Raw genomic sequence first — 12068 nt, 5'->3', positions numbered from 1 at the left:
TTCAGCTTCTGTCGGTCGACAGAAGCTGCGATAGCGTCTTGGACAAACCGAATGACGGCTTGTCTGCGCTGCACGAAGTTGATTGCGTCCGAGCTGAACTCGTTCAGCTCGTTTCTAGCAGTAGGCCCGGCCTCTGCGTTCGTCTTCGCGGTGTCTGTGCTCTGCACAGACCCGTTCTTCTTCTTCTTCTTCTTCTTCTTCTTCTTCTTCTTCTTCTTCTTCTTCTTCTTCTTGCTCTTGTCGGCGTCTGTGCCCTGCACAGACGCGTGCTTCTTGTTCTTCTTGCGCGTAGTCGCGGCTGACACTGTGCAAGTGTCAGCGGCATTCTGCGGCTGCTGCGTTGCAGTCGTAGATCCTCCCCCACTTAAGGAAGGAGCCACCATCCCGAGTAGACTCGGGAGGCGTGGGTGCCTGATGGCGTTCATGAGAACGGTGTTTGCCCGGTCGAGGCATGCACCGAGTTGTTGATGGCGAACTCCGCCATCGGCAGGCACTCGCTCCAGTGTTGGAACGAGTGAGCGTAGCTCTTAAGCACGTCTACGAGCACGCGGTTCACGCGCTCGGTCTGCCCGTCCGTCTGCGGATTGTCCGCAGTCGACATCGAAAGTTGACTGCCAAGAAGTGTAAACACTTCTTGCCAAAGGTGTGCAGTGAAGCGCGGGTCCCGATCCGACACAATGTTGATCGGCATGCCATGGTGTTTGAACACCACGTCAACGAACAGACGCGCCGTCTGCTTCGCAGTCACTTCAGCGGGTACCGCAGCAAGATGTACCATCTTGCTGAAGCGGTCAACAAAGACCACAACGCCCGTGTTCCCCTGGCTGTCCGGGGGAAGACCGAACACGAAGTCCAAAGACATGGACTGCCAACACTCCCGTGGAGTTGGTAGTGACTGCAAGGGAGCCTGCGCGAAAGGCGCAGGCTTCACACGTTGACAAACCTCGCAAGCACGGACGTACTTGCGCACCCATTTATACTGGTGGGCCCAGTAGAAGTCTCGCGTGAGAAGAAGGTATGTCTTATCACGGCCCGGATGCCCCGTAGTCGGTGCATCGTGATACTCATACATGATCCTGAGTCGCAGGTCATGGTCATTGGGCACGACAACGCGGACCGCGTTGTCGTCGACTGCACTGTAGAGTAATAACCCGTCGTGCACCCGGTAACGGTGTGCACGAGCACGAAGATGCTTCGGCAGCTTCTGACGAGCTTGGTCAGAAGGCGCTGAGCCGTAAACCAGCAAGAGCTTTGCGTCCACGTTGTGCGCGTACGCGACCTTCACGTCGTCCAACAGTGACGACGTCGGGGTGCTCGATCGCATGGCGTCAATGGCATTGACGTCGGCATCAGCCGTGGAGTAGTCAGGTCGACGCGAGAGCGCGTCGGCCACCACATTGAGTCTTCCGGGTTTGTACTCAACCCGGAAGTTATACTCTGCGAAGAATGAGAGCCATCTCGCCATCCGTTGCGAGATGTGCGGCGACTTCACAGCCGTCCGCAACGACGCGTGGTCCGTATAGACCACGAACGGTTTGCTTCCGAGTAGATACACTCGGAACTTCGCGAGTGCGTACTTCATAGCAAGGAGCTCCTTGTCATGTACCGGGTTGCGCTCAGCTGGCTTCAGCTGACGCGATTGGTAGTAGACGACACGATCACGACCCTCGTGATCGTGCTGCATCAACGCACATCCGATTGCGAAGTCGGATGCGTCACACACAACGTGGAATGGGCGATCTTGGTCGGCCACCGCCAAGATCGGCGCCTCAGTCAAGCCGCGCTTGACTGCATCGAAGGCCTGCTGACACTCAGCAGTCCAAACCCACTCGGCGTCCTTCTTCAGGAGCTGTGACAGCGGGCGTATCATGCCCGCGTAGTCCTTCACATACTTGCACAAGTACGTGGCCAAGCCAAGGAACTGCCGCAGTTCCTTGACGTTCGACGGCGTCGGCCACTCATTGATCACTCTGACCTTCTCAGGGTCAGGGCGGACACCGTTCTTCCCAACGAGACACCCGAGCACGGGTATCTCGCTCACTCCGAAGATACACTTCTTCAGGTTCTCATAGAGCTTGTACTTGCGCATAAGCGCAAGCAACTTCCGGAGGTGCACCTTGTGGCATCTCAACATCGCTCATCCCGTCCGCAGCCCGGCTGTGGACGAACACATCGTCGAAGTAGCTCGGTGCGAAGTCGCGCACCGAGCGCAACAAGTGCGTCACGCACCTGTTGAAGGTCGCAGGGGCGTGCTTCAGCCCCTGCGGCATCACTAGCCACTCCCAGAGCATGCCGCTCGGCGTGCTCACAGCCGTGAGAGGGATATCGCTCTCACGCATGAGGATCTGATAGAACCCATCGCGCAGATCAAGAGCACTGTAGATAGTGCTCCTGGCCATCTAATCGATGATGACATCTTTTCGAGGTATCGGCGTCTGTGCCGGTATCGTCGCATCGTTCAACTTGTTATACGCATAAACGATGCGCCAGCCGCCCTGTGGCTTCTTGACACAGAACGTCGGAGCACTGTGCGGGGACTTCGATTCCCGCACTTGTCCAGCTTTGCGACGACTCTCAAAGAAGTCGTCGATCGCTTTAACCTGCTCTCGCGGCAGTGGCCACTGCCGCGTGACACAGTACTTCGTGCCCGGCACGAGATCAATCTCGTGCTGGATGCCCTTATCCTGCGGAAGCTCCGCAGGAATCTCTTCCGGAAGTACGTCCGCGTACCCCCGTAAGATCTCGTAGTAGGGACTCGTTTTCAACGAGTCCCAGCTCTGCTCTTCAAAGCGCTCATTCTTCGTCTTCTCACTGAGAGTGTCCTCGCTCTCAGTGGTGGTCTCCATGAAGAACTGCCTCAGTTCTTCATTCTCGCTCTTCGTTCTCTCGGCGTCCGAGAGAATGCATATTTGCTCGATGCGTCCATCGTGCAAGTCACGCGCGAAGCGCTTCCAGCTCATGACTGGAAGCGAAGTCAACTCCGACGCTTGCGTCGGAGGGTTAGCGAGAGTCATCTCCCTGTACCGGAACCCGGCACAAGTACGCGTCAAGACGTTCAACGTCTCGACGTCCGGCTTCTCAGCCTCCGTCTGCCCTGCAGACATTCCTTGTAGCGTCTCGGCCCCAGGCCGAGACTTGCGCAGCGATCTTCGCATGCGCCGTCTTCTTGTTTTGCGGAGCCCGGCTCCGCTTGGTTCTTAGCCTCGTCCAGGCCCAGCCGTGGACGGGTGTTCTTCTTCAGTACCGCCGGCGGGTTCGTCCCGCGGGCGAGCGACTTCAAGCCCGGCTTGGTCGCCCGGCGCTTCGTCGTGCAGCCCGGCTGCACGACAGCATGCAAGTTTTTCCGGTGCGGAACGTTTGCAACCGTCCGCACCGCCTGCAGCGTCGGCTCCCGGAGCCGACACGCCATCTTCACCTCGACGCCTGTTATTGGCGGAGTCCTCCATTACGGAGGGTGCGTCGGCTCCCCGAGCCGACGAATCAAATTCGTCCAAGCTATCGACTCCCGGAGTCGATGCGACTTCAATACCTCGACGCCAACCATTGGCGGAGCCCTCCATTACGGAGGGTGCGTCGGCTCCCCGAGCCGACGAATCAAATTCGCCCAAGCCATCGACTCCCGGAGTCGACGGCGTTACGTCACCTTGGCTCTTGTTATTGGCCAGACCTGATCCAATCAGATTCGCGTCAGCCTCCACGGCTGAGGCGTGTGACTCGCCTGCGTTATCCGTGCCCCTTGAGGCCGGAGACTCTTCCTGATTCGCTGAAAGCGGGTGTCGACCTCCAAGGTCAACAAATTTCCTTCATTAGCTGTCGGCAGCAACGCCGACGCTAGCTGCTCTTGCGCGCGTGCTCGCGCGCGCCCAGGGCGCTCCGGGACAGCGGCATTAGGCGCTGTGTCGAGTGGGGAGTCGCGCGCACCTGTCGGTGCGTGCGTAGCGGCAACAGGGCCATCGCTCACGGTTCCGCTGTCGCGACCGAAGCGCACGAGAGTGAGCTTCTCCCAATCGATGACCGGATCATGTCGTGCAAGCCACGGCATGCCCAATACAATGTCAAACTTATCGTCCAGATCCAGGACGATAAAGGTCTCGCCAAACTCTTAATCTTCATACGTGAAGCCCACGCGTACCATGCGCTTCTCGGTCTTCACGACGGCACCCGTTGCCAGTCGTACTTCCAACATACTTCGAGGTATCTTTAAATCCTCGAAGTCAAGCCTTGATAGACTTCGCAGTCGAACAAAGTTCTTCGACGCGCCAGAATCTACCAAAGCACGGAGAGAGCCGCTTGCTCTCATCGAGTTCACATTCAGGATGACAAGGTCAGGCTTGTCATCTTGGTTCTTGCAGTGAGGATGAACCTCACTGGGGGCTGCAGTCCTCAGTGTCGCGTGTCCAAGGTCGACACGCGGAACTGCATTACCAGTAGGGCGCCCCGCGCCTACTGGCGTCCAGCATTTTTTGTTTGGCTGCGACGGTGCCCGGCACCGCCGCGATAGCCACCCTGCTGGTGCACGGGGGCCGTGCACTCCCGTGCAAAGTGACCGACTCTACCCCAACGGTAGCATCGCACATTGTTTCCCTGCGACTGCTGGGGTCCAGCAGTTGCAGCACTCGAGAGGTCCATGGGTTCTGGGCCTCCCGTCCTCACTACCGGGCGTGGCTGTGGCCTCGGCACATGTGCATGCAGCTTAGCCTGCCGGAGGCTAAACTCCTCCTGCATTGCAAGAGTAATTGCAGCTTCGAGAGTACTCGGGTACTCACGGAAGAGATAGGTCTTCACAGGCCCATCTCTCAGCCCCTTCATGAACGTGACGACCTTGGTCGCCTCGTCGATCGGATTGGTCACGATGTTCGAGACCAAGTACCATGCTCTCTGAGCGTAAGCATGGACATCATGCTTGCCCTGCTGCAGGTCGAGGAACTCCGCCCTCGACCGGAACTCGTTTTGCGGGGGCTCAAACGCTTGTCTGAGCTCTTCCTTGAAACCCTCGTACGTGCTAAAGCACGTAGGATCCGAGAGTCGGCGTCCATACGCCCAACTTCTTGCACGTCCGCCAAGACATGACATGGCGAACGCGACTGACACGAGGCGGTCCCCAGAAAATTGCCGACGATGTGCCGTCACCTCTGTGACCTGGAGTTTGTATCGGATGCTGATTGGTGGATGACTGGGATACGGCGCGGCTGTACCCGTGTGACATGGACGGCGACCGTGGCAGAGAAGTGATTTCTCGGGATGAATCCAGCGTCTGACCGCAGATGGGCCCAACTGGCTGGAAGTGTGAATCCTGGGAGTGCACGCCCAGAATTTCAGAGAACACTCAGTCCAGCCGCGGACTTTCCCTTACGATGAGTGCCTAAAGTCTGGCGGAAAGTGTCTCTGGAGAATGAGTACGCCTCATCTTGCTGTGGCTCAGAGTGCCCCAGAGGATCAAATTACCCTGAGAATCAACCCACTACTACCATGATCATGAGCAGGAGGCCGCTAAACCCACTAAAAGTGTGGCTTTGAGGAGATACACACGAGTCTGCACTGCAGCAGATTTGTTACCTAGAGTGCCGCACGGAAACCTAGAATGCCGCACGATGACCCAGAGTTCACCTCCCTGAGTGCAGGTGACCCAGAGTTCCAAAGATGATTCTCTGGGTTTGGACCATAAATCCAGACTCTCTATACTGAACTTAAGTGTTTCCCGAGCCAACACCCAAGAATCCCCACAGTTCCCCAAGATTCCTCAGAATTCCCAGGATTTCAGAAGATGACCCTGAGTGTCACCTGGTTTTCAGGGACTCGAGTCAGTTCGAAGCCAGTCTGCAATCAAAGTGATGCGTGACCTTGAAGAACCGTTGTGGATGCACAGACTGGATACTTTCGAGGAGTCGAGAGGGAGTCCTGCACCATACTAAACCAAGTCGAAGGACCCACAATTGGCACTTTCGACGCCGTGCGACAATGGATTCGCAAGCCGATCGCAAGTTTGGACCGCTGATCCCAAGGTATACTCAAGACAATACATTTTGACCCCAAGCATAGTGAACAGAAGATATTTGCCCGAAGAAGAGAGAGAGAGAGAGAGAGAGAGAGAGAGAGAGAGAGAAGTTGCTGATAAAAACCAAACAGAGTTCCTTTTACCCTGTACTGCGCAAGTGACTTCGGCCAAGCCTGCCGACGGAAATCCGGAGGACCCGAGACTACGACCGCGGGTCGCTAAGGGCACATCAATGGCGAAGGACAGCCGTCTGTGTGGGCTCCATCAAACTCAAGTCCAGTTAGGTGGTGACCAGCGACGGCCTTGAGCTTCGTGGGGTGATCCATCTATTCCATATCCTGGTTGGGCCACTTGCTGTGCTCGTGGTAGCCCATTTCATATTATTCCAGAGGGTATTCTGGGGTGCTAGGTAGTCACCTCCAGGATTTTGTATTGACTGCTTGTGTGAAGGGAAGGTAACTGATAGTGATTGTATTTTCCTCCTTTATTGGAGGTGGTGCGCGTTTGTGTGAGTCTCAGGGGAGCTAGGCCCCTGAATTTCAGACTCGAGTGAGCCTAGTGTGTGTGTGACCCACCGTCCAAGGGTCCAAAACAATAAGTGACGGCTAGTTGTAGTGTTTGTATACTCTGTATTTGTTGGTTTTATCGAGCTAGGAGGGCATTTGGGTAAGGTGTCTTCTGAGTTCCAAGTCCCAGAGTTGACTGAAAACCTGGACCCTGAATTCGTGATATTCTGGGTTTCAGGGGATCTGATTCTCTGGGTTTGCCTTTTGGTGTGGAGGTGCGTTCTGAAGTAGACGTGCGCTCCCGCACTTCTTCGAGGCTACATTTTCAACCGGTGGAGTGCCGTTCTGTCGAAGACAAACGAGCCGACAGGGATTACACAAGGTACCCACGCCAACCAAGAGGAGTGAGTTTCAGGGTTTAAAGTTTTGCAGCTGCGAATCTCTGGGTCTATCTTCTTGCTGTTGACTCTCAAGTCGATTCTCTGGGTCTACCCCTGGGGAACAGTCTTGGGCTGCGCTATACGAACCCCCCTGGGCGACAAAGGTTTCATTGGCCTCGCCTCAGCTGGTGCGCGTGCCCGGATTCGATTGTCGAGGATTTCACCGGAATCAAGTGTTGAAGAAGTGCTGAGTGCCCGTCAACTTCAAGCTACCAAGATGCTTGGAGGGCGAGGGGCGAAGAAGAGTGGACGCGGTGATGGAGGACGCGGTGAGGCGTCACGTCAGTCGCGTCGTGTTCAAGGTATGGAGCCTGAGGGCACAAGGACCTGGAAACAGTCGTCCGCGATGCTCGGAAGGCGAAGAAGGCTGCTCGCGAGAGCGAGGTAGTGCCAGGTGGGGACGTCGAGGCGTCTGCAGTCCAAGGTCAGCCTGCTGCTGGATCGCAAACTCAGGAGGAAGAAGTTTCCCCTGGGTTCCAAGGTTCGACGGAGGTGAATTCTGGGTCGCGGATTCCTGAAGTCCCAGAGGAGCACACCCGCGAGGGTGGTGCTCAGGCGTCTGAGGGAGGCGCCAATGCGGTTGAGCCCCCGGAGGTGGTTGACTTGGTCTCATCTTCGGACGAGTCTATTGTGGAAGTGAAGTCGGAGCCCGTGCGAGCGAAGGAGGAGGCGAAGACTCAGAGTTCCAAGGTGAATTCTGGGTTCGCACCACCTGAGCCCAGAGTTTCAGCGCCAAGTTCGCAAGCGGCACCCAGGAAGACGCCTGAAAGCGACATCCGGGAAGTTGCTGCGCCTGCTCCGGAATCAGGAGAAGCAGCGTTGGACGCCGGGAGCATGGTGCTGTACGTTCGACGTGAAGTTCGACGCTGGGAAGAGGTGAATCCTGGGAAGGTGACGCCGCCAAGTGTCGTTTATGAGTGGCCGACTCCGAAACCGGATGCCAACTCATACTTCGCGGCCGCGTACGCAACGGGAGGCTACCTCAAGTGACGTTTGCCTCTGGAGAATCAAGATGAAGCCTGGATCTCTGAGTTTCACCTCGCCCGGTGGGGCGTCGGAACTGCTCAGGACCTCATGGCGACTACGATTCCTCAGAGTATCATGACCACCCGCGAATGCGTCGCCATTCTGCAGACTCTGTTCTTCGAAGCCGGATTTGAGTTTGTCAATTTGATCCCTGGCTGGTCTTCGACGCGTGCTTCCAGGATTCCAGAAAGTCTGGTGCGCTCTGTCATGGAGGAGACCCAGAATTTCATCTCTGTGGAACTGGTCGAGTGGAGATTGATGATAGCTGGTGTGCCTTTCAAGGTAAACTCTGAAGATCACGCCGCACCAAGCGCCCAAGAGCAAGCACCAAGACTGGACTACCACAAGGCAGATGGAGACGGTGATCTATTGATGACGGACTACGATGCGGATCTACTGGGCCGACAGTTTGTCCTGAGATTCAGAGTCACTGGACTCACGATTTCACGGAGCCCACGAGGGTTGAGTGATGGTGAGCCACGATCCAAGCGTACTCAGCATGGACCGCCTCGGCCACAAGTCCCGTCAACGCCATCCGCGCTGTCTACACCGTCGCTGTCCTCTCTTCCAGCGTACAAGTCTTCGACTGGTGCCTCGCTTCAGAATCCCACCCCCCTGAATTCCATGTCCAATGGACGTGATTCTCTGGAGGCGGAAGCCAAGGACGCTAGGTGCCAAGTGTCATCGGTACCTCGCGCGCTTCGGATGAGAGTACTGCCTCGGGCGTTCAAACGTCTTATGGTAGCTCTTCGTCTTCGTCGATGATGTCGCTTGGACAACGAGTTGGAGCTCTAGTGCTTGTGGCCCAGAGTGCCGGTGGCTTTGCAGCTGCCGGTGATCTTGGATTTCAGGTCACCCGGACAGTCATCCCGTCGCGTATTGTGTCAGTCGACCAAGATGACGTTGAGATGGCATCGTCGGTGCACTCTGACCCAGAGATCGCACCCAGGAAGGCCGGTCTCCCCAGGATTTCAGCCACGACTTCCGAGCCGAAACTCAGGGTTTCTGCCCCGATTGCTGGATTTGGTGGTCCAAGGGATGTCAGCGCCGATGAGCGGAGTCAACACTAGAGCTCTAAGAGCGAGGTGCGCTCTCGACGCTCGACGAAATCCAGAAAATCATCTGCGTCGAGCCGCTCGAGTGGATTCAGGAATCTTGGGTCAGTTTCGTCCGTGTCCGCGAGGTCTGGGTCCGCCCAAATCGAGCTGAACGTCTTGCGACAACAGCAGAAGTGGCAGGCCCGCATGGAACAGGAGCAACGCGAGTTTCTCGCCAGAGAACGTCTGGATGCCTTGGAGCGCGAGCGCCTCAGGGAACAACGTGACCTGGACGCGCGTCGCCAGATCCAGGAACTTACGGATCGCTTGGTCCACGCTGAGATCGCCCGAGGAGAAGCGGAACGGCGTGCGCAGAACGTGGAAGCCCGCCAGACCCTGAGTTCCACTGAAACTCAGGGGATGACCCAGAGTATCACGGAAGCTGTACGTCTTGAGCGTGAGTGCCTGGATGCCGCCTACGCCGAGCGCTGGCAACAGCACGAAGCCGAAGCCGACTCGGAGCGCGCGCGCTGGGTTACCGAGACCTACGCCGGTTGGAAGGAACAAATGTCAACTATGGAGCAGAAGGTCCAAGAACTTGAGGCGGAGAAAGAGCGAGAGCGGGAGTCTTTCGAGAATATCCAGCGCTTCCACGCCGACCAAGTGCGCGACCTTCGTGCAACATTGGCCCAAGTTCAAGCGCGTCGCGCAATCGTCGCCCCTGATTTGGCAACAATTGTGGGGTCGTCAGTGGCTCAGAACCCTGAAGTTGCAACCCGACCCCAAGAATCCAGTGGCGTAATCAACGGAAACGCAAGTGTCACAGGCCAGAGACGGGAGACAGCTGATCCGAAGAACACGTCCGAAGTCGCCGCCTCCCAGCTAAGAGCGACCCTCGCGCAGACTCCCGCCGACACTTCCGGCAGAATCGCGCGCGTCAAGCGGGGACATGGCGCTACGGAGACCAAGGTGACGCAGGATGTCAAGCTCGAGCCTGTGTCTCTGGGGAAGACGTCGGATCCCAGGAGAACAGCGACCTCTAAGGCCTCGCAGGACTCTAAAGCAGACTCCAAGCGCTCTGCACCCAAGAAACACCGGCAGAAGAAGAAGAAGCGTCAGGATGCCAATCCACCCTCGGACTCAGACCCAAGCTCCGATTCCAGCGATGATGACTCGTCCTCTGAGAGTTCGGATGATAGTTCGGACGGGAACCCTGGGGTTAACCTGACGACGGCCTCTACGGCTCAAGCTGGCACTACGCTCCTGACGTTCAGACCGTACATCAACTCGAATACTTGGGGTGAGTTCGATACTAAGGCGTCACTCAGGGAACGCGTGCATTGGTGGGAGCGTTTTGCGAACATGGCGGCTCAGGGAGGTTGGTCTACGAAGATGCGAATTCAAGAACTCAAGTTGAAACTCTCGGGAGCTGCGCGTGACTGGTTCAACCAGTTGCCCAAACACACTCAGCGTGACTGGAAGGAGTTGGCGTCTGCATTCAGGAAGAAGTACTGCAAAGCGCGCTCGTCGTACTCTGAACGTTACTTCACGATGGAGATGAAGAACTCAGAGAGCGCCCTGGATTTCTTTTATCGTCCGAATTCCGCCGCTGGGAAGGCTGACATTGATTTTCGCAAGTCTCCGAAGCGTCTGGAGAAGCATATCCGGAGGTTCATCACGAAACTCAGGGACACGCGCCTCAAGACGTCGTTGCAGGGCCAGAGATTCAGGAGTATCGCTGATCTAGAGTACGCTCTGGAACAGGACGAAGATGTCTGGAGCCGCAGCGACCATGATGCTCCGCCTCCCAGAGTTCGTGACTTTCGTGCCGACAACATTCCTCAGGGACGTTTCAAGCCGAAGCGACAAGGACGTGTGTATGTGACTAGGGGCGATGTCTCTGACTCTGAGTCAGACGAAGACCCTGAAATTCATGCGCGTTTCCGGGAAATCACGGACGAACCCAGAGTTTCAGCCCGAAGTGCGAGCGCGAATTCAGGGTCAACTCGTGAGATCTCTGGAGAAGAAGCTTCTACGCCTAGCGCTGGGAGTCTGGCGAGTATGAAGGGTGCCGAGTGGACTCAGACGCTGACGAACGAGGTCTATCGCGTGATGGATAACATGGGATGGCGTCCACCGAACGCCCAACCAGGACCGAACGCGAACTCTGGATTCCGTTCCCCTCGCCGCGAAAACCCGAATTGGGACAAGTTCTGCGAGAAGTGCGGCAAGTGGGGGCACCCAGAGGAAAACTGCTGGAAAGACGTGAAGTGTGATCGCTGCCTGGAAGTGGGTCATCCGACTCACTTGTGTCGCGCGCAACCGTGCGAGAACTGTGGCAAACTGCATCTCGGGAAACCGTGTGAAGACGGGAAGACACTGGAAGTTGTGAAGAAACTCGCCCGCCCAGGTGCACTGAAGGACATGCCGAGCCAAATCCTGGATAAACTCCTGGATGGCGAAGCAAACTCTGGGAGGCCGTCAAACCAATAAGCCCGCTGGGTGGGGACCCAGTACGCGCCGGGCTGAAGAAGGCCCCAGAGTTATGTGTTCTAGTGTATGTAGGCCCGGAGCTGAGAACAAGAACCCAAGATAACCAACAATGCATGACTACTTTGACTCAGGATTTCATGACTTCCCCTGAAAACCAGCATTCTGAACAAGCGAACTCTGGGTCGGTGAACTCTGAAGAAATTGTGGAGTACAAGCTGAACCCTGGAGAGCGCTACGGATGGTGGGAAAACAATGATCCTGACCCAAAGAAACGTGATGTGGCGATGGTGCATGGTGCTGTGAACGACTGCCGGACGAGAGTTCTCCTGGATACCGGTGCGACTGTGAATATTGTGAGCTTCGACTTAGCGTGTAAGCTCGGACTCACACTCAAGTCGCACAAGCAAACCAAGGTGTCTGGCATGGGAGGCGTTCCGACGTACATCGGTGCTAGTGCTCAGGTGAAGATTACTCTCGGTTTGAGGGTGATATATCTCCTGGATGTCTGGATTGCTAACATCGGCGAAGGGATCGAAGTTCTTCTGGGTATGAGTTTCATGTTTGCAGCTGG

This window comes from Phytophthora sojae (genome assembly GCF_000149755.1).
Source record: "Phytophthora sojae unplaced genomic scaffold PHYSOscaffold_4, whole genome shotgun sequence".
In the NCBI taxonomy this organism is placed as follows: Eukaryota; Oomycota; class Peronosporomycetes; order Peronosporales; family Peronosporaceae; genus Phytophthora; species Phytophthora sojae.
The sequence above is the reverse complement of the archived record's forward strand: the minus strand, read 5'-3'. Positions refer to the sequence as shown.